Source organism: Primulina huaijiensis, chromosome 2, assembly GCF_012295235.1.
Source record: "Primulina huaijiensis isolate GDHJ02 chromosome 2, ASM1229523v2, whole genome shotgun sequence".
NCBI lineage: Eukaryota > Viridiplantae > Streptophyta > Magnoliopsida > Lamiales > Gesneriaceae > Primulina > Primulina huaijiensis.
In genome coordinates, this window is record NC_133307.1 from 13434064 (window position 1) to 13458136 (window position 24073).

At 41.6% G+C, this 24073-nt stretch overlaps 1 pseudogene; it reads right to left on the reverse strand.

Annotated features, from left to right (window-relative positions):
• Positions 1-24073, reverse strand: part of LOC140956609 (uncharacterized) — a 50770-nt pseudogene that overhangs the window by 15142 nt on the left and 11555 nt on the right.

Consider the following 24073-nt stretch of genomic DNA (forward strand, 5'->3'; position numbering starts at 1 on the left):
ATTTAGATTTTGAGTAAAAATTATGTCACATGAATGTGGGAGTGTCTTTTGACTCTCCACATTCTTGAGTTAGTTGTGTCTCATTATTGTGGAAGTGTCTTTTTGACTTTGCACATTCTTGAGTTAATTGAAAACTTTTGGCTTTTCATATTCTTTAGTTAATGGGAAGATTAATTGAGTTAATTAATCTTGCATGACTCTTAATGTGCATTTTGGGGCTTATAAATAGTGTGTTAATTTCCTCATTTCAAATACAAGAAAATATTATCTCTTTCAAGCGTTCTCTTGCATTTCATATTGTTAGCTTTTCAATTGGTCTTCGTTAAATTTCGGTGATAAAGTAAAGGTACGTTTATTTCGCTGTAGTAGTGCCTCGTGCTAAGTCACTGCTGGTTGTTCCATTGTATCATGGGAAACAGACGTCCAAGATGATCCTCGAAGCACATATAGGAAGGAACGAATCTGTTTTAAGGATATTGTACTTCGTACAGGCCTTGGTTTTGTTTACTTTAATCTTTGCTCTATGGTGTTTTCTTCACCATTTAGTTCACTTGTTTTTTTACGAAAGTTTACTGTACTTTATCATTCGATATATATATTGTGCAACAAACTTAGAACATAATCTCATTACGTGCATACTTTCAGATATGGCTTCGGAAACAAACATGTTGAAGGAAACTAGTTCTGTTGTCCCTCATGCCCTCAATTTGTCCTACGTGATGCTCTTGTTGCTGTGCCGGCTACTCATGACCAAAAACCTGAGAATTTCACTGGTGTGTACTTCAAAAGATGGCAGAAAAAGATGTTGTTCTACTTGACGATGCTGAACCTGGCAAGATTCTCTCTGAGGATGCTCCTAAACTCAAAGATGGTGAGGGAGATGTTGAGTCTGCCAGGGAAGTGGAGGCGTGGAATAATTCTATTTTCTTATGCCGAAACTATGTAATGAACATATTGGCGGATTCGCTCTACAATGTGTTTTGTGAAAAGAAAACAGCTAAGATCTATGTGAATCCCTTGACAATAAGTACAAAACCGAGGATGCTGGAGCCAAGAAGTTTCTTGTAGGCCATTTTCTGGATTTTAAAATGGTGGATTCAAAGCCGGTTATCAGCCAAGTTCAAGAACTCCAAGTGATTCTTCACGAGATTCACAGAGAGGGGATGACTCTGAGCGAATCTTTCCATGTGGCTGCTATTGTTGAGAAGCTACCTCCAGCTTGGAAGGATTTCAAAAATTATTTGAAGCACAAACGCAAGGAGATGAATGTTGAAGAGCTCATTGTACGGCTTCGCATCGAGTAAGACAACAAGAGTTCTGAAAGACAATTGTTTTCTCCAGTTGCTACAAAAGCAAACGTTTTCGAGCATGGCCATAGCTCAAAAAAGGAAAATGTCTCTCCCTCCAACAAAAAGTTGAACCTGGGACCCAAAGAAGGAGTTTCAAAAAAGTTATCTGGTAAATGCTATAACCGTGGTGGCATGGGTTACAAGGCATCTGAATGTAAGAAGCCAAAGAGAAGCCGAGAGTTGAATATGGCGGAGAACATCTCAAGAGGTTTCAAACATGAATCTATGTGCTATAACCTCTGAAATTTATCTAGTGGGTTCAAACCCAAGAGAGTTGTGGATCGACACTGGTGCCACTCGCCATGTTTTCCCTGACAAGGAAATGTTTGCAAACCTTGAGGAATCCGAGAATGAGGAAAAACTGTTCATGGGAAATTCCGCTACTTCTAAGATCAAGGGTCAAGGAAAGGTTGTTCTAAAGACGACTTCTGGAAAAGAGTTGACTCTTAACAATGTGTTGTATGTGCTAGACATCTGTAAGAACTTGGTGTATGGGTCTCTTCTTAAAAAACATGGTTTCTGCATTGTTTTTGAGTCAGATAAGGTTGTTTTGTCAAAAAGTGGAATGTTGTAGGCAAAGGCTATGTTAGCAATGGTTTGTTCAAACTCAATGTAATGACCATTAAGCCTTTGATTAATAAAGTTAATACTTTTGCTTACTTGCTTGAGTCTTCCTGTTTGTGGCATGGTAGACTTGGACACGTTAATTATGATACAATTCGTAGACTAATTAACATGAAAAGCATTCAAGAATTCCAAATTGATAAACAAAACAAATGCGAAACTTGTGTTGAGGAAAAACTAACAAGATCATCTTTTCGAACAATTGAAAGAAATAGCGAATCACTTGATCTAATTCACAGTGATGTATGTGATTTAAATGGTATGCAAACGCGTGGTGGAAATAAATACTTTATTACTTTTGTCGACGATATCAAGAAATTTTTTTATGTGTATCTTCTTAAAAGTAAGGATGAAGCAATTGAAAATTTGTCCACTACAAAAGTGAAGTTCAAAATCAACTTAACAAGAAAATTAAGGTGCTAAAAAAGGATCATGGAGGCGAATATGAATCGCTATTTGCTGAGTTTTGTGCTCAACATGGCAACAAACACAAAAGAACCGCACCTTACTCACCTAAGCAAAATGGCATTGCAGAGAGAAAGAATCGCACATTGAAAGAAATGATGAATGCATTGTTATTAAGTACTGGTTTACCTCAAAACATGTGGGGGGAAGCTATTCTAACAGCAAATTATCTTTTAAATAAGGTGCTCCGAAAGAAGCAAGATAAAAGTCAATACGAGTTATGGAAAGGTAGAAGTCCTTCCTACCAATACTTGCAAGTGTGGGGGTGTCTTGCCTGAAAGGGGATCGGTTACGGGTGTTCAAATGCGCAACGGAAGTTTTAAAATTGTTTTTCAAGAAGAAAAATCGAACACCTCATATACTAGGATGTGTAGCAAATACAAAAACACAAAAATGACATTCATAGTGTGTTTAGAAATGTACCTATCAATCTCAAAGATTGATGTAATGGCTCCAACCAAGTTGTAACCAACTTGGCTCTTCAACGGCAAGACACATCTACAAGCTCTCCTTGTTCTTGAGTCCTTCCTTCAAAATCACGCCCACCACCAAACTTAAAAGATCCACCTTACACTTGCACTAGAAAATGTAGGGCATTTTTCTTTTGTGAAGAGAATTGTTTCTCCAACTATTGAAGAACAAGATGAGATAAAAATTTTTGAGAGAAAAAACATCAAAAATTTCGGCTATGGCATGTGTAAATGGGAGGAGGATGACTTGTCTTGGTTGTGGGAAAAGCTAAACCACCTTTTTAGCATCCCAAGCCTTAAAGATTAAAAAAGTAGTCTCCAACCCTTCACCTCCCATGTATGCAATGTTATTTGATTTTTAACAATTAAAAATCCATGGACTTAATTTAATTATCTCAAATATATTTGAGACTAATTAAACCTTACTTGAATTTACTCAAGCCCACTAGTTTAATAATTATTTCTAATTGGACTCTACAAGACCCAATGTTATTTAATTAATTCAACACTTGAATTAATTTAATTTAGTCCATAATAATGTTTATGAAAAATCACAATTTTCAAATATATTATTTTTTTGGCAAACTTTTAATTTTAGGAACACATTCATAAATTAAAAGTTACATTCTCTCATAGAAGTCATACTTCTATTTTTCCTTATGCTTATAAACTCATTTATAAGCCGTTCAAAACATTGAACTATTTTACTTCTCAACGGGATCTAGAAAGCTAGTACTTGTGTGGCCCTCAATGGTTCATTGATACAACTAGCCGTAGGTTCACATGTCCATGTGATTCGGACTAAACATGTCCTTATACGAGCATACCACAATTGCACAATTCCTAATTATCAACTCCTTGATAATAAGAACGTCAGAACTCAAGTCTGATAGTACCCAACCAATCATGTTAAACGCCTAGCAGCATCGCTTGCATGATTCCCTAGGTATCAAACGATAGTGCCTGCAAGAACCATTCAATTATGGCTAGCGTACAGTACGGTCCCTTCATCTCATATATCTCGACCGATTCGACAACCATTGGTATATCGAGAGTTGTCAATGAATCGATACTATGTGTCATGTAGTAGTTGCATCGATGGTGTAATCTATGAAACCCCTTTCATAATTACCACCAACACTCTGATCAGAGATTTCATACTACATACACATAGGATGTCCATACCCGAAGGTAAGCGGTGAATCCCAGACTACAATGCATCGACTCCTATATGTTTCGCCAAAACACCCAACCTTACCACCTGATGACCCCATGAGAGTAGGTAAACAAGTCAAAGTGTAATGCTAGCACATAGAGTCTCAATGTTGTCCCGGGTCATAAGGACTAATGGTGTACAACCATAAACTAGGACGTTTCCACTCGATAAGTGAGAACCACTTGGAAAGTCCTTTATGGAAGCTTGTTCAGTGCACTCTACCAGGAGCACCTATCTGCATGTTCGGAAATCACAATGTCCCCTACCAATGAAACATGGTACTCACATCGCAAATACTAGTTTCGAACTCGTGCGGCCTATATCCTTCTTAGTGGCGGCTGAATCGACTAGGAACTGTTTAAAATATACAGTATTCCAAATATGAGTTTCATGATACTCATCATATGAGCATCTCATATTCTTTCTACTATTTGTATATTCAAGGGATTTATCTATGCAACTAGCATGGGTATACAGATAAAGATGTGCCAAAATAATAATTTCAAATATTATTAAAATAAAGATTGCTTATACATAGAGTTTCATTGTGAACACTCGGCCAACACTTGGCTCGACGGGCACCTACTTTAACAATCTCCCACTTTCACTAGAGCCAACTACCCATATGCTTCAAACCCATCGATTCGCGATTCTTCTCGGATAATGGTCCAGGTAAAGGCTTAGTTAGTGGATCAGCAACAATATCTGCGGAGCCGACTGTGTCAATCGACACTTCTCCTCTTTCCACAATCTCTTGGAGGATGTGATACTTTCTCAATACGTGTTTGGATTTTTGATGAGACCTTGGCTCCTTCGCTTGAGCTACAGCTCCCGTGTTGTCACAAAACACCAGGACAGGAGCAATTCCATTAGGAATGACCCCCAACTCTTGGACGAAATTCCTTATCCAAACAGCCTCCTTTGCTGCATCTGATGCAGCAATGTATTCGGCCTCTGTGCTGGAACCGCAGTATTGTCTTTCTTGGAACTCTTCCAAAAGACAGCAGCAACCTTGAACATGAATACAAACCCAGAGGTTGACTTCGAGTCATCGATATCGCTTTGGAAGCTAGAGTCGGTATAGCCTTCCAATTTCAGTTCTCCACCCCATAGACCAAGAACAACTTATTGGTCCTGCTCAAATACTGGAGGATGTCTTTCACAGCTTTCCAGTGTGGAAGACCAGGGTTCGATTGATATCTACTCACTACACTTAGTGCGAAAGCCACGTCAGGACGTGTAGATATCATCCCATAAATGATGCTACCAATCGAAGATGCATAAGGAATGCTTGTCATCGCTGCTATCTCTGCATCAGTCTTGGGAGACATAGACTTGGATAAGGACACACCATGACACATTGGTAGAAGTCCTCTCTTGGACTCATCCATTGAGAACCGCTTCACGGTGGTATCAATGTATGTGGACTGGGTGAGACCAAGCAATCTTTTTGATCTATCTCTATAGATCTGTATTCCCAGTACAAAAGATGCTTCACCCAAGTCCTGCATCGAGAACTTACTTGCTAACCATATTTTAGTTGATTTTAACATTCCTACATCATTCCCAATGAGTAGAATGTCATCAACATAAAGCACCGGGAATGTCACAGCACTCCCACTGACCTTCTTATACACACAGGGTTCCTCAGAATTCTTAGTAAAACCAAACTCTTTGATTGTACTATCGAATCTGAGGTTCCAACTCCTAGATGCCTGCTTTAGACCATAAATAGATCTCTGAAGTTTGCATACCATATGCTCACTTCCGACAGATGTAAACCCTTCAGGTTGAGACGTGTAAATCTCTTCCTTAATATCCTTATTAAGAAAAGCTGTCTTAACATCCATCTGCCATATCTCATAGTCATACCATGCAGTTATGGATAGCAATATCCTTATCGACTTGAACATTGCAACTGGATAAAAGGTTTCCTCAAAGTCAACTCCTTGTCTTTGAGTATATCATTTTGCCACCAATCGCGCTTTGAAGGTCAATACCTTCCCATCCGCCCTAAGTTTCCTCTTGTAAATCCATTTACACCCTATGGGAACAATTCCCTCAGGTGGATCCACGAGATTCCACACTTGGTTCGAATGCATGGAATTCATCTCAGATTCCATTGCTTCAAGCCACTTGGATGAATCGGCATCAGATAACGCTTCCTTGAAGGTCCTTGGATCACATCCATGGATAGGCTCATCATGGCCCTCTTCAAGAAGCAGACCACACCTCATAGGTGGTCTCGAGACTCTCTCGGATCTTCTAGGAGCTTGTATCTCCTCTCTTGGCTCTTCGAGTGTGGGTTCTACAATTGTGGGTGTCTCTCGAACCTCTTCGAGTTCAATCATCTCACCTTTTCTATCCAACAGAAATTCCTTTTCCCAAAAGGTTGCATTCCTAGAAACAAACACCTTTGTTTCTTGGGGATGATAGAAATAGTATCCAACTGAATTCCTTAGATATCTCATAAAGTAACATAAAATGGATCGACTATCCAATTTATCTCCCACTACCTGCTTCACATAAGCAGGGCACCTCCATATTCTAAGATAAGAATATCTGGGAGGCTTACCCATTCATATCTGATATGGAGTATAATGGCCCGAAAATTCGTGTTTGAAAATTTGCGGAAAAATTTAAAATTTTCTTTTTAAATAATTAAAATGCCTCATTCACCAAATAACCCGATAAAGCAATTTTAATGTTTAAAAATAGCAGCAAAAGAAATCATTACTCACCAAAATAACAAGTTAAAGTATCCAACAACTGATAAAATTGTTTGAAAATAAAAATGGCAAGTGCTGTAAATGAGGTCCTCGGGTTCCACTACTGCCGACCCAAGCTAGCTCACTGGTCCCCACCCTCGGCCCTGACATCATTCATACCTACAACAATCAAGTCTAGTGAGCCTAAAGACTCAGCATGCATATATCGTAAATAACGAGTAAATAATATAATAAAGTTGCATGGGGATAAAAATATCATGTCATGAGACATAATGTGAAACTAACTTGTCATGAGCAATTATAATACGTGCATAACTGAACTGAAAATGACAGTGAAAATGTTTGCTCCTTGGAGCCCTGTAATAAAATGGCATGTCATAAATTTTCTGGTGAGATTATGGTCTACGCAATTGGCCCCTGCACTGAACGGAACTGAACTGACCGGTAACTGGCGACCGGGTGAAGTAATGTTTATCTGATCAGACTAATGCCACAGTATACTGGGTGGTACAAACTGAACTGATCGGTAACTTGCGACCGGATGAAATAATAATCCCATGATAGTGAAATGGCCACAAGCAATATCGCATAAATCTCAAAAATGAATATTTTCTATTTTTATGCACGTAATATAATTAACTGGCATAATGAAATATCATGTATTATTTTACCACATCGATTGGATCGTTCCCAGGCTCGCTGCGACCTAAATTTCATGATTTTCTTGACCAAACTTTGTAATTGAATCCGAAAACGAGACAATTACACCCAACGACTTCGTATTTAATCATTACTCCGTGCCAACCCGAACCAACACCGAATCATCATTTATTCATGATTAAAATACACTTAAAATGATAAAATAATGCTCTTAAAATAGTGAGGGCCTAAATGTTGGTGAATGGAGGCCAAAACATGAAACGCTCTTTCGAGAGTAAATTTGGCACATCCCACCGTAAATTCTCGTACGACCTCTAAAATGATCCGAATCACAAACAGCCAAAAACATGACCTTCCTAACTCAATGAGGCACTGTTCAGTCAAAGGCCATAGGCTAAAAGCCAACCGAGAACTCGAAACACTCCTGTGAACAACAGCACGCTTGCTGTAAAAATTGCAGCATCTGTGCCTTCGCTTTTCTTGTGTCGTTTTCGAGACTACCGGCCATTGGGGCTTGAACCACCGACAAGAGGCTCTTACCAACATCCCAAGGAATGATTTGAACCATGGCTAAGGGCCCTAGGCCAGCAAAAATTTGCATCACACCAGCAACAAACCGAAAGTCACACCCGAGAGCACCCTTGCATGCGTGTGGTGTTTCGCTACGTTTGCTGTCATGGATCATCCCAGTGGCTATTTGATTGACCATGGCACAATCTAGACTTCATGGGGCATGGTGTGAACCGTGGCTAATGGCTAAAGAGCAAACCAAGATCCACACTAACACCATACAACTCAACTACACTTGCTGGAAAATAAAAGGGGCCGAGAAAGGGGAGGGGTTGTTCTAGTGTTTTGCTTTTAAAACCGATGCAACCATGGACCAAGCCTCAAAAGGGCAACTTGGTCACGACTTAGACATGCTATGGAGGTGTTCAAACCAGGGTTACAGGCCCAAGAGCCAACCAAGGTTCGATCCATCCATAGACAAGCAAAAAACGGAATTTTCGAACCCAATTTCTGCACTTATGGGGAGGTTGCTGTTATTTCGATTTCCAGCAAGCATGTGGCCACACGAATAGACCAACATGGTCCTAAACCATTCTAGTACATGTCTAGGAGTCGCCTTGGAAGCCTGGAATCGAACCAATACCTGAAACCATCAGAAACGTGCAAACCGTGAAGCATGAAATGGAACGAAACCGAAAATCTGCACCTCCTTTTTCAAAAATAATATGGAAGGATTTCGGTTTTTAGCTTAAATAAATCATGAGTATGATGTTTTAAAATGCTAATATGGCTTGATTGAAGAGTCAACAAAATATAAACATGCCTGGTTTCGTTTAGAAAGAAAAACAAACGAGACGACGACGCGGCGCGGAGGAGACAGAGCGTTTTCTTTTCTTGCTAGCTACTCGATTTTTCTCTCTTGTTATTGGCTAAGTGGCTCACAATTTTTGCCTCTAAAATGCTCTCAATTCGGTGATGGGGGAGGGGGAAATGGTGGTTAAGAGAGTGAGGAGAAAAGGTAGCAATATAGGTGGGGGTAGCAAGACCAAGTCTCCTCTCTTTTGAATTTTGAATTTGGTTTGCTATCAAATCTTCTTGGGGGAAATGAGGTGACCGATTTTTACATGCTAGATGTAGGTTGATTATGATCTAATATTAATTAATTAAGGATGAATAATAAATGAAAAGGTTAACTTGCTAAGGGATGGCAAGGAAAATGTCAAAAGTGAGTTGGCATAGAATTTATTAATCACCTAAGAGGCCGAAATTTTAACAATTAAATGGAGGGGAAATATTGTTTAGTTAGTTAATTTAGAACCTTAAGAGCCTTACCTATCCTTTAAATAATTTAGTGAATTAACCCCAAAAATTAAGGAACCTAAATGGACTTATTTCCTACTTACCTCAAGTTGCTTAAATAATTCCTTAAACCTCCTTTTAACTTAAATCAACTTATTAGCTAGCTAAATTAAACTCTGGAAATGATTTCTTAATCTTAAATTTTATCTCAAAACTTCAACTACAGTCCGGCCTCACTGAAATAACTGAAAAGATAAAGATTAAACTACTACGTAAAATAATTAAATTTAAATACTCATGCAATAAAAAAAATCATTTTAATTTAAAATACTAGAATTATGCATGGTTTATACGTAGTCTAATTTACGGGATCTACAACTCTCCCCCCCTTAAAAGAAATTTCGTCCTGGAAATTAAAACTCACCGAATAACTCGGGGTACCGACTCCTCATCTCTGGCTCAGATTCCCACGTAGCTTCCTCCTCTTAATGGTTGAGCCATTTGGCTTTCACTCGCTTAACCAGCTTGTTCCGAAGCTTCTTTTCCTGTCTGTCTAAGATCTGCACTGGTCTCTCCTCATAAGATAGGTTCGGAGTAAGCTGCAATGGCTCAAAGTTCAAGACATGCGAAGGATTCGCCATATACTTCCTCAGCATAGAGACGTGGAACATACTGTGTACTCCGGCCAGATTCGGCGGAAGAGCCACACGATAAGCTAGCGTGCCAACTCTGTCGAGGATCTCAAATGGTCCGATGAATCTCGGACTGAGCTTTCCTTTCTTTCCGAATCGCATGACACCCTTCATAGGTGCTACCTTCACGAAAACATGGTCGCCAACGGCAATTTCTAGGTCTCTCCTCCTCTGATCTGCATAACTTTTATGTCGACTCTGAGCAGTCCTCATCCTATCATGGATCTTGACTACTACATCGGCAGCCTGCTTAATAATCTCCGGACCCAACTCTGCTCTCTCCCCTACTTTGTCCCAATGAACAGGAGATCTGCACTTACGGTCATATAGTGCTTCATACGGTGCCATACCAATAGATGACTGGAAGCTGTTGTTGTAGGTGAACTCCACTAATGGAAAGTTCGACTCCCAACTCCCAGAGAAATCCATCACACAAGCACAGAGAAGATCCTCCAAGATCTGAATAACTCGCTCTGACTGCCCATCTGTCTGCGGATAGAAAGCTGTGCTAAACAGCAATTTCATACCCATAGTCGAATGCAAACTCTTCCAAAATGAGGAAGTAAATCTGGGATCTCTGTCAGATACGATAGAAACTGGAATACCATGAAGTCGGACAATCTACAGGATATACAACTCTGCATACTGAATCATGGTGAAAGTCGTCTTAATAGGCAAGAAGTGCGCTGATTTGGTAAGACGATCTACAATCACCCAGATAGCATTTGATCCTCTGACTGACTTCGGCAATCCGGTCATGAAGTCCATGGTAACATTCTCCCACTTCCACTCGGGAACGGGGAGAGGCTTGAGCAAACCTGCTGGTCTCTGATGCTCCGCCTTCACTAACTGGCAAGTCAGACACTCGGATACAAACCGTCTGATGTCTTTTTTCATATCAGGCCACCAATACAATAGCTGCAGATCTTTGTACATCTTCGTACTCCCGGAATGAATAGAGTATGGCGACATATGGGCCTCTGATAGAATATCTGCTCGGATAGAATCACTGCTATGAACCCATATCCTGTCTCGGTATCTCACAATACCGTTGCTCACTGTATACAAGACACTGCCCTTGGCCTCATCTCTCTGCTTCCATTTTGCTAACTGCTCATCTGCTGACTGACAACTACGAATACGGTCTAGAAGAGAGGACTGAATAGTCAAGGTAGATAGACGGGGAACTCTATCTCGACGATAAGTCTCTAGACCAAACCTCTGCATCTCAGTCTGAAGAGGTCTCAAAACTGTCAAATGAGCCATCACTGTGACTTTTCTGCTCAATGCATCCGCAACTACATTAGCTTTACCCGGGTGGTAGCTAATGTCACAGTCATAATCCTTCACAAGTTCCAACCAACGCCTCTGCCGCATATTCAGCTCCTTCTACGTAAAGAAATACTTGAGGCTCTTGTGGTCGGTAAAGATCCGGCGCTTCTCCCCGTACAAATAATGCCTCAAGATCTTCAAAGCAAAAACAATGTCTGCCAACTGTAGATCATGGGTAGGGTAATTCTTCTCATGAGTCTTCAACTATCGAGAAGCATACGCTATCACCTTCCCATGCTGCATCAATAATACGCCAAGACCGAGCTTCGAAGCATCGGTATACAGAACAAACTCACCGGGCCCTGATGGCATGGCCAATACTGGTGCTGAGATAAGAGCTTGCTTCAAAGTATCGAAGCTCTTCTGACACTCCTCGCTCCACACAAATTTAACATGCTTCGTGGTCAATGATGTGAGTGGAACGGCAATAGAGGAGAATCACTTAATGAACTTCCGATAATATCCCGCTATCCCAAGAAAACCGCGGATCTCTAATGCATTCTGCGGCACAACCCAATCTCTGACTGCGGCAACTTTCGCTGGGTCTACCTCAATACCACTGCTAGAAACAATGTGGCCTAAGAACGCCACCTTCTCTAACCAAAATACGCACTTACTGAACTTTGCGAATAACTGGTGCTTCTGCAAGGTCTGCAACATTATGGTCAGATGTCTGCTGTGATCCTCTTGATTCTTGGAGTAGACGAGAATGTCGTCTATGAATACTATCACAAACTGGTCAAGATACGGCTGAAATACGCGATTCATGAGATCCATGAAGATCGCTGGCGCATTCGTCAAACCGAACGGAATCACAAGGAACTCGTAGTGGCCATAACGAGTCCGAAAAGCAGTCTTGGAAACATCAGCATCTTTCACCCTCAACTGGTGATAACTGGAACGCAGATCTATCTTGGAGAATCTCGAAGCTCCCTGCAACTGGTCAAACAAATACTCAATCCTTGGGAGTGGGTATTTGTTCTTCACTGTAACCATGTTAAACTCCCGGTAGTCAATACAAAGCCTCATCGTGCCATCCTTCTTCTTCACAAATAAGACTTGCGCGCCCCATGGAGAAAAACTAGGGCGAATGAAATCCTTGTCGAGAAGTTCCTGAATCTGCTTCTTTAGTTCTGCCATCTCTGTCGGCGCTAGTCGGTACGGTGCTTTGGAGATCAGAACCGTACCTGGCATAAGCTCAATAGAAAACTCCACCTCTCTCTCGGGTGGTATACCAGAGACGTCTTCCGGAAAAACATCTAGGAAATCTTTAGCAATAGGAACATCTGCGGCTGACTGACTAGGTGCCTCGGGGACAGTTATAAAAGTTGCTAAAAATTCCCGACACCCTCTATGCATGACCTTCCTAGCCTTGACATAAGGAATAATGCGCGGTAAGGGAAAGTACCTGTCTGGCTCAAATAAGAACCCCTCCATCCCAGGCGGTCAGACTAGAACAGATCTCCGCTGGAAGTCTATCAATACTCTGTTCCTCAATAGCCAGTCCATCCCCAGGATGATGTCAAACTCTGGCATCGGCAACACTATAAGGTCCGCATAAACAAGATTTCCATGCAGCTCAAGGTCTATGTCTCGGATCACATTGGTAGCTGCCATCTCCTCGCCCGAAGGCAATACTACTGAATAGGCTACATCTAGCCCAATGGTCTTGACCTTGAGAAAATTAGCGAAGGTCTCCGAAATGAAGGAATGAGTAGCCCTTGAATCTATCAGGGCTTTCGTAGCCGACCCCGCTATAAAAATTCTCCTTGAAAGTTGGAACGTCAAGTTGAACCCAAAAATTACGAAAACTATCTTATAGACATGCGAAGGTCAAAGTTCTTCTATCTAAAGTTCCCCAAGTAATACTAAGTAGAGCATGCAATCCTATCGCAATTCTAAGTTCAAAATCTTAATCCCAATTCCCAAAACATTGAAATTCAAATATAAACTCAAAGCGTTGAGATACCTGTCATAAGCATGGTCTCCGGGTTCGTCTCCGTGGCATGGAGAGCGAAAACTCTGCCTTGGGTAGGCAGTTTCCTCTGAGGGCACTGCAGAAATAAGTGGTCTGGACTACCACACTTATAACACTTCCGTGAACCATACATACATGCTCCAGGATGGCGGCGTGAGCACTTGGGACAGACTGGGTGCTCAAAGGTTCACGGGGCTGGGCGTCCCCTCTGTTGCTGCTGCTGACCTCTATTTCTAGGAGGCCCGTGAAAAGGCCTCTTGTTCTGCTGCTGATGCTGCTGAGGAGGAGGGCGGTGTGGTACCTGAACTGGTCGCTTCCACAAGCGATCTCTCTCAATGTCACGCTGATCCTGCTCTGCGGCTAGAGCTCTGGAGACAGCGACCTCATAAGTAGTAGGGTCAGACACCCTAACATCACGGCGCAAGATCGGCCGTAGACCCACCAAGAAATGCATCAACTTAGCTTTAGCATCATTCACGATCAGGGGCACAAAATGACAACCCCTTTCAAACTTACGGATGAACTCCGTAACGGTCTGATCTCCCTACTTCAGGCTCATGAACTCAGTGGTCAGCCTGGTGCGCACTTCCGCAGTAAAATATTTGGAGTAGAATACCTCCGTGAAGCGCGTCCAACTCAGTGTAGCCAAGTCCAGGGCTACTGATGCTCCTTCCCACCATAAGCGGGCATCTCCTCCGAACAATTATGTAGCACAGCGTACTCTGTCTGCATCTCCAAGCTCCATGAACTCGAAGATAACCTTGAGGGACTTGATCCAGCCCTCGGCAATCATGGGGTCCGATGTCCCTGAAAACTCCTTCGGACGCATCTTCATGAATCTCTCGTATACAGCCTCGGGCCCTGTCGGCCTGGCTGCCACAGCATTGTTCCCCGCAAACTGCGCGAAGAACTGAGTCATCCAACTAGTATCTGGGCATTCATGTCAGGTGGAGGGGGTGGAGGTCCGTTCCTCTCCTGCCTCGGCTCCTCTCTGTCCTCCTGGCAAGGCTCATCATCTCTCGAACGCTCAAGAATACGTCTAGGAGGCATACTGTTCCATACATAACCCATACGTAACCAACATGCATAATTCCATAATTTATTTAAATTTAAATAAATACTGATCAATTAAAATCTGAACGAAAAAAAACATTCCACGGGATCATGCAGTTACAATAATTCGTGCTTTAAATAAAATGCGTAAATGTAAAACTTACAGACCGAAGACGTGACTTCGTGAGCTTCTCGATGTCAGTAGTAGTGCAACCCTTTACAGAACCATTGCTCTGATACCACCTATAATGGCCCGAAAATTCGTGTTTGAAAATTTGCGGAAAAATTTAAAATTTTCTTTTTAAATAATTAAAATGCATCATTCACCAAATAATCCGATAAATCAAGTTTAATGTTTAAAAATAGCAGCGGAAGAAATCATTACTCTCCAAAATAACAAGTTAAAGTATCCAACAACTCATAAAATTGTTTGAACATGAAAATGGCAAGTGCTGTAAATGAGGTCCTTTGGTTCCACTACTGCTGACCCAAACTAGCTCACTGGTCCCCGCCCTCAGCCCTGACATCATTCGTACCTACAACAATCAAGTCTAGTGAGCCTAAAGACTCAGCATGCATATATCGTAAATAACGAGTAAATAATATAATAAAGTTGCATGGGAATAAAAATATCATGGCATGAGGCATAATGTGAAAATAACTTGTCATGAGCAATTATAATACGTGCATAACTGAACTGAAAATCACAGTGAAAATGTTTGCTCCTTGGAGCCCTGTAAGAAAATGGCATGTCATAAATTTTCTGGTGAGATTATGGTCTACGCAAGTAGCCCCTGCACTAAACTGACCGGTAACTGGCGACCGGGTGAAGTAATGTTTGTCTGATCAGACTAATGCCACAGTATATTGGGTGGTACAAACTGAACTGACCGGTAACTAATGACCGGATGAAATAATAATCCCATGATAGTGAAATGGCCACAAGCGATATCGCATAAATCTCAAAAATGAATATATTCTATTTTTATGCACGTAATATAATTAACTGGCATAATGAAATATCATGTATTATTTTACCACATCGATTGGATCGTTCCCAGGCTCGCTGCGACCTAAATTTCATGATTTTATTGACCAAACTTTGTAATTGAATCCGAAAACGAGACAATTACGCCCAACGACTTCGTATTTACTCATGACTCCGTGCCAACCCGAACCAACACCGAACCATCATTTAGTCATGATTAAAATACACTTGAAATGATGAATTAATGCTCCTAAAATAGTGAGGGCCGAAATGTTGGTGAATGGAGGCCAAAACATGAAACGCTCTTTCGAGAGTCAATTTGGCACATCCCGCCGTAAATTCTCGTACGACCTCTAAAATGATCCGAATCACAAATAGCCAAAAACATGACCTTCCTAACTCAATGAGGCACTGTCCAGTCAAAGGCCATAGGCTAAAAGCCAACCGAGAACTCGAAACACGCCTGTGAACAACAGCACGCTTGCTGTAAAAATTGCAGCATCTGTGCTTCGCTTTTCTTGCGTCGTTTTCGAGACTACCGGCCATTGGGGCTTGAACCACCAACCAGATGCTCTTACCAACATCCCAAGGAATGATTTGAACCATGGCTAAGGGCCCTAGGCCTGCCAAAATTTGCGTCACACCAGCAACAAACCGAAAGTCACACCCGAGAGCACCCTTGCATGCGTGTGGTGTTTCGCTACGTTTGCTGTCATGGATCGTCCCAGTGGCTATTTGATTGACCATGGCACAATCTAGACTTCATGGGGCATGGTGTGAACCATGGCTAATGGCTAAAGAGCAAGCCAAGATCCACACTAACACCATACAACTCAACTACACTTGCTGGAAAATAAAAGGGGTCGAGAAAGGGGAGGGGTTGTTCTAGTGTTTTGATTTTAAAACCGATGCAACCATGGACCAAGCCTCAAAAGGGCAACTTTGTCACGACTTAGACATGCTATGGAGGTGTTCAAACCAGGGTTACAGGCCCAAGAGCCAACCAAGGTTCGATCGATCCATAGACAAGCAAAAAACAGAATTTTCGAACCCAATTTCTGCACTTATGGGGAGGTTGCTGTTATTTCGATTTCCAGCAAGCATGCGGCCAAACTAATAGACCAACATGGTCCTAAACCATTCTAGTACATGTCTAGGAGTCGCCTTGGGAGCCTGGAATCGAACCAATACCTGAAACCATCAGAAACATGCAAACCGTGAAGCATGAAATGGAACGAAACCGAAAATCTGCACCTCCTTTTTCGAAAATAATATGGAAGGATTTCGGTTTTTAGCTTAAATAAATCATGAGTAGGATGTTTTAAAATACTAATATGGCTTGATTGAAGAGTCAACAAAATATAAACATGCCTGGTTTCGTTTTGAAAGAAAAACAAACGAGACGACGACGCGGCGCGGAGGAGACGGAGCGTTTTCTTTTCTTGCTAGCTACTCGATTTTTCTCTCTTGTTATTGGCTAAGTGGCTCACAATTTTTGCCTCTAAAATGCTCTCAATTCGGTGATGGGGGAGGGGGAAATGGTGGTTAAGAGAGTGAGGAGAAAAGGTAGCAATATAGGTGGGGGTAGCAAGACCAAGTCTCCTCTCTTTTGAATTTTGAATTTGGTTTGCTATCAAATCTTCTTGGAAAAAATGAGGTGACCGATTTTTACATGCTAGATGTAGGTTGATTACGATCTAATATTAATTAATTAAGGATGAATAATAAATGAAAAGATTAACTTGCTAAGGGATGGCAAGGAAAAGGTCAAAAGTGAGTTGGCATAGAATTTATTAATCACCTAAGAGGCCGAAATTTTAACAATTAAATGGAGGGAAAATATTGTTTAGTTAGTTAATTTAGAACCTTAAGAGCCTTACATATCCTTTAAATAATTTAGTAAATTAACCCCAAAAATTAAGAAACCTAAATGGACTTATTTCCTACTTACCTCAAGTTGCTTAAATAATTCCTTAAACCTCCTTTTAACTTAAATCAACTTATTAGCTAGCTAAATTAAACAATGGAAATGATTTCTTAATCTTAAATTTTATCTCAAAACTCCAACTCCAGTCCGGCCTCACTGAAATAACTGAAAAGATAAAGATTAAACTACTACGTAAAATAATTAAATTTAAATACTCATGCAATAAAAAAAATCAATTTAATTTAAAATACTAGAATTATGCATGGCTTATAGGTAGTCTAATTTACGAGTTCTACATGGAGTCTGCCTCTAAATGGACATTTAGTGGAATATCTTTCAATTTTAAATTATAGAGATCGTTTTCAAGTTCTCCAGTACCAATCAAACATTCATTCTTGTAAATATTGCAAACACCTTTGCCAAATAAACAAGAATATCCATGTTTATCAACATAGAAATGGAAACAATGTTTTCCTACCAAATCAGGTACAAACAAAACATCTTTTAAAAATTTAACTTAAAATTATTGTTTAACAATAAGTAAACATCTCCCAAGCCTTGGCAGCAACTCTTGCCCCATTGCCCATCCTCAAGAAGGTCTCACCTTCCCTGAGCCTCCTACTACTTCCCATCACNTGGGTTGCGGCCGATCTTGAGCCGAGATGTCCGAGTAGCTGGTCCTACTACATATGCAGTTGCCGTGTCTAGAGCTTTGGCGGCAGAACAGGATCAGCGGGATATTGAGAATGATAGGCAGGGCAAGAGGCCCTATCAGGCACCGCAGCAGCAGAGACCTCCGTTCAAGAAACCTTACCAAGGGCAACCAGGGAAGAAGCCCTATCAGGGGCCACCGCAATGCAAGGGGCCTGTTCCACAGCAGAAGGCTCCGCAGAGGCCCGGTAATTTCCCAGTGTGTCAGAAGTGCAATCGCCAACATCCGGGGCAGTGTCTATGGGGATCAGGGAAATGCTTTAAATGTGGAGCCAGTGACCATATGTTGAAGGAGTTCCCACAATGGAAGCAGCTAACCCAGGGCAGGGTGTTCGCCATGCATGCTCAGGAGGCGAACCTAGACACTACACTGTTGACGGGTAATTTATTTAATTCAGTACAGTATTAGAGTTTTATCTTGCATGATCGTTTTGTTTTGGGATTATTAAGTTGCTAGTTGGCATTTTTGGTATCTTTTGTTGCATAAGGTTTATATTAGAACTTTTGGGATGTAAGTTTCGTGTCATGCTAACGTCTGTCAGGAAATATCTTCATTAAGAGATTATCCATGAAGGCCCTGATAGATTCGGGAGCCACTCATTCCTTCATCTCGGAGACATTCGCCAATCATTTAGACGTCAAGTCTATCGGCCTTGACGTGAACTCTTCAGTGACAGTCCCATCAGGGGAAGAACTGTTAGCTACCAGCATGGTCAGAGATATTGATCTAGAACTGCAGGGCCACCTGGTGTATGTTGACTTGATAGTATTGCCGACGCAAGAAATTCGACATTATCTTGGGAATGGACTGGCTGACGAAGAATCGAGTCCTGATTGACTTTCAAAAGAGATCAGTGTTGGTCAGACCGATGGGAATGGAGCGGTTTCTTTTTGAGCTAGACCGATGGAGAAGCTTTCCTCGTATGATCTCCTGCATGCAGGCATGGAGACTTATTTCTAAGGGGTGTCAGGCTTTCTTGGCCAGCATTGTTTCAGCACCTGATGCGCCCACTCCATCCATATCAGATGTGCCGGTAGTCAGAGACTTCCCAGACTTCTTTCCTGACGACGTCACAGGTCTTCCACCAGATAGGGAGGTGGAGTTTTTCATTGATCTTATGCTAGGCATAGTGCCAATCTCCAAGGCACCGTACCGATTAGCTCCAGCTGAGATGCTAGAACTTAAACAGCAGATACAGGAGCTTCTTGACAAGGAGTTTATTCGCCCTAGTTTCTCACCATGGGGCGCGCCAGTGCTTTTTGTAAAAAAGAAAGATGGGTGCATGAGGCTGTGTATCGATAACCGAGAGCTGAACAAGGTAACAATCAAGAACAAATACCCATAAGAAAGATGGGAGCATGAGGCTGTGTATCGATTACCGAGAGCTGAAAGTAGCATTTTTGGAGCATGTAGTATCTAGCAATGGGATTGAGGTGTACCCAGCAAAGGTGACGGCCGTTAAGGAATGGGTAGAGCCGAAGAATGCATCAGAGATCCGCGGCTTTCTGGGTTTAGCCGGTTACTACAGAAAATTTATTCAGGGATTTTCGTCAATAGCAGTGCCGCTCGCTTCACTGACAAAGAAGAATGCTAAATTCGTGTGGAGTGACGAGTGTCAGAAGAGCTTTGATATTCAGCGCCGGTGTTGGTCATGCCATCAGGGCAAGGAGACTTTGTGTTATACACCGATGCATCTAAGCTCGGTATAGGCGCAGTATTGATGCAGCATGTTCGGGTTATAGCTTATGCTTCCAGGCAGTTGAAAGTGCACGAGAAGAACTACCCGACTCACGATCTTGAATTAGCCGCAGTAGTCTTTGCGTTGAAGATTTAGAGACACTACTTGTATGGCGAGAAATGCTAGATATTCACTGATCACAAGAGTCTCGAGTATTTCTTCATACAGAAGGAGCTAAATATGAGACAGAGGAGATGGTTGGAATTTGTAAAAGATTACAACTGCGAAATTAGCTACCATCCGGTAAAGGCTAATGTCGTCGCAGACGCCCTGAGCAGAAAAATCGCAGCCATAGCACAGATGTCAGTGCAGAGACCTCTTCAGTCTGAGATTCAGAAATTTGGTCTAGAGGTCTATCCTAAGGGCAGAGCTCCGAGGCTGTCTAATATGACAGTCAAGTCTGATTTACTAGACCGTATCCGTCAAGGACAGTCTTCAGACAAGCAGTTGCAGAAATGGAGACTGAAGGATGAAGCCAAGGCAGTGTGCTCTACTCAATGTCAGACGGTATTGTGAGATACAGGGGAAGAATGTGGGTGCCTAACGTAGATTCGATCACAGAAGATATCTTATCAGAGGCACATGCATCTCCGTATTCAATCCACCCAGGAGGTACCAAGATGTACAAAGACCTGCAGATCTTGTATTGGTGGCCAGGGATGAAGAGAGACATCCGCAGATTTGTGTCTGAATGCCTCACTTGTCAACAGGTGAAGGCGGAACACCAGAGGCCAGCAGGAATGCTTAAGTCACTCCCTATCCCAGAGTGGAAATGGGAGAATATTACTATGGATTTTTTTATTGGGTTGCCAAGGTCAGTCAGAGGATCCAATGCCATTTGGGTTATCATGGACCGACTCACTAAATCAGCGCACTTCTTGCCAGTGAAAACGACTTTCTCCATGACGTAGTACGCGTAGCTTTATATCAGGGAGATCGTTCGGTTGCACGGAATCCCAGTTACCATAGTGCCTGACAGAGATCCGAGGTTCACATCTTCATTCAGGAAGAGCCTACATGCAGCCATGGGGACGAAGCTGCAATTCAGTACAACTTTCCACCCGCAGACAGATGGCCAGTAGGAGCGAGTGATTCAGATTTTGGAGGATCTATTGCGAGCATATATGATCGATTTTCAAGGGACTTGGGAAGCTAAGCTACCTCTAGTGGAGTTTACATACAACAACAGTTACCAAGCATCTATAGGTATGGCTCCCTATGAGCCATTGTATGGACGGAAGTGTAGATCGCCGATTCATTGGGATGAAGTCGGAGAGAGAGCAGAACTTGGGCCAGAGATAGTTCAGCAGACTGCAGATGTGGTGTTCAAGATCCGAGATAGGATGAAGACCGCCCAGAGTCGCCAAAAGAGCTATGCTGACAAAAGGAAAAGAGATCTCGAGTTTGCCGTAGGTGACCACGTTTTTATAAAGATAGCACCTTTGAAGGGTGTTATGAGATTTGGGAAGAGAGGCAAGCTGAGTCCGAGATTTATTGGACCTTTCAAGATTCTGGACAAAGTTGGGACACTAGCGTATCGTGTTGCCCTTCCGCCGAATCTGGCCGGGATACACAATGTGTTCCACGTTTCGATGCTGAGAAAGTACCTAGAGAATCCTTCGCATGTTCTGAGTTATGAGCCGTTGCAGTTGGCTCCAGACCTATATTACGAGGAGAGACCTATCCAAATCCTAGACAGACAGGAGCGTAAACTTCGGAACAAGACGAATAAGCTGGTCGAAGTCCGGTGGCTTAATCAATCAGTGGAAGAGGCCACTTGGGAGTCCGAAGCAGATATGAGGAGTCGCTATCCAAAGTTGTTTGGTAAGACTTATTTCGAGGACGAAATTTTTATAAGTGGATGAGGAACTGTAGTGCCCAAAATCAGTACACGTAAATTCCATGCATTTATTTAATGGTTAAATCATTATTTAAATTTAAAAGATATTTTTAATGATGCATTATTTATTTAAATTGCATTATGTTATGTGATGCACCTTAAAATGTTTTTCGAGTTTCATGTTTCAGGCGATTATTCGAGGCGAAACCGAGGAAAAGACCGGTGACGATTTTTGGCAATTTAAAATGCGGTACTTTATTTTAATTTGAGAATGGGGCGTTTTAAATAATTTATTTAATTTCATCATTTTAAAGCCTAATTATTTATTTGGTGATTTAGGAATTTAAAACCTTTAAAATTTATCCATGTTGTGTTTTAAATTTTAATTTGGGATGTGTAGTAAATTATAGGGGGTTAATATTTCATCTAGTATTTTAATTAACACTTAATTAGTCAATTAAGCACTAATTTACCCCTAATTACCTACACAACTCACACACACACACACACTCACACGACACAAACACACACACATATTTTCAATTCAGTTTTATTATTTTAAAGAGCAAAAACTAGGGTTCCTACTCCTAGAAGCAGCCGCCCCACTTCCCCATTAAATTCACAGCAATTTTCGTGTGTTTTCATCAAAGATTTTAGCGCCACGTTGTCCCGGATCAATCCTCGCGCCATCTTCGCTTCGGTATCGTCGCTACGTTATTTTTAAATATCAAAAGGCACGTATATTCTGTTTCTTTCTGCGTCGATCATGTCATAGTATGCGTTGCAATGTATTTTGTATGAAGATCATGGGAATGTTGTGTAGAAGTTTAAGCAATTAAGTTTAGATCACTTTTGAAACCATTTTTGGATCTAAAATCACGTTTTTGCTGTCTTTTTAAATACTGCAAATTTTTGTTCGTGATTTTGAGAAATCTTTCAACAAAAAAATCTTAGAACTTTTTGATACCTTCGATTTGATATAAAATTCAAAAATTTTCGATAAAAATTGACTGAGTTATGGCGTTTTGTGTGGGACTGCTCAAACTGCGTTTTTCCAAAAATTATGATATTGATGCGTTCTTCAAGTTTTATTGTTGCAGGCTTCGTTGGGGATCGACTTGTTATCTTGGCTGCGTATAGGTATGCTTAGTATGATGTTGGGTTGGTATTTGGATTACCGGTTTGTGTTAATAGGCACTTAAATTCATTGGAATTCGTAGAAAACGATTTGGTGTCAATTTCCGTGTTTGTGAGTTGTATCGTGTCGTAGGTTGGATGTCATTGATTCGGGGTGGTTGTACGAGTGGTACCAAAGTAGTAGCATCCTAGGATGGGTCTCGAGGTGTCGGTTCATGGTCCGTACAATTGAGTCTAGAATGATAAGCATCGCAAGTATTGGATTTTTCGTGGGTTACAAATTACGCAAGTACATGGACCCGGACACGGACCATGGCACAGGGTCCGTGCCTTCGTTTTCTTCTTGGTGCCATTTTTGCGAGCCTACACGGGCCAGGGTACGGGGTCCGTGCCTTTGTTCCTTTCATAGTGTCATTTTCCAGAGTCTACACGGACCCTTACACGGACCCAGGCACGGGGTCCGTGTCCTCACTTTTTTTCGAGCAGTCTTTTACAGTACCTACAGGGACTCTGACCCGGAGGGGTGCACGGGGTCCGTGTACTCTCATTTTTTAGAACACTATATCGTTTGGTTTTGGGATTCTATGTCATGGGTTAGTACGTCAATTAAAAGAGTTCAATTCCCGAGCAAACTAGAACGACATAAGCTATTTATGCATTTCGTTGGTGAGCACAAATTCTTACGTCTAAGTTATGAAGTTAAGTGTTCGAACTCACGTTAGTATGTTGCAGCAGCGGCCCAAAACGAGATCCAACGAATCCCTCAACGCCAAGTAAGTATGTTGACGTGCAAAAAGAATACATTTCAAGTTTTTGAGGTATGCTAAATGTCTTGCGACCAAATTATGAATGGGTTTGGAAGTCGGTGAACGTGGCCGAGGACCTCTCCCCCCCTTTAAAGCATGAACGGGTTTAGATCGGGATTGGAAAGCATTGAAGCATGAACGGGGACCAATCCACCCGTTAAAGAATGAACGGGGATCTCATGTATGTGGCAGTGGATACGTCCCTGTCAGCCCAGTACTGTGGTTTGTCTGATCAGGCATTTATTATGTATGGGTCACTTGCTTTGTAACATGCCTCTACGCAAAATGACAAAGTTATGTACGTTCAAGTATGTTCAAGTATGCAAGCATGTTTTAAGAAAAGTTTTATGTTGATGGCACGTCTATGTATGTATGTACGTATGTTCAGGTTTTAGTTATGCAAGTTCCAGTTTCATTTATGTATTCCCTATTTTAAAGTTGCATGTGGTTTTATTACGTATTATTCGTTACTTTCCAGTTTATACGTGTTGAGTCTTTAGACTCACTAGACTTGATCGATGCAGGTGATGAGTATGTTGAGAAGGCTG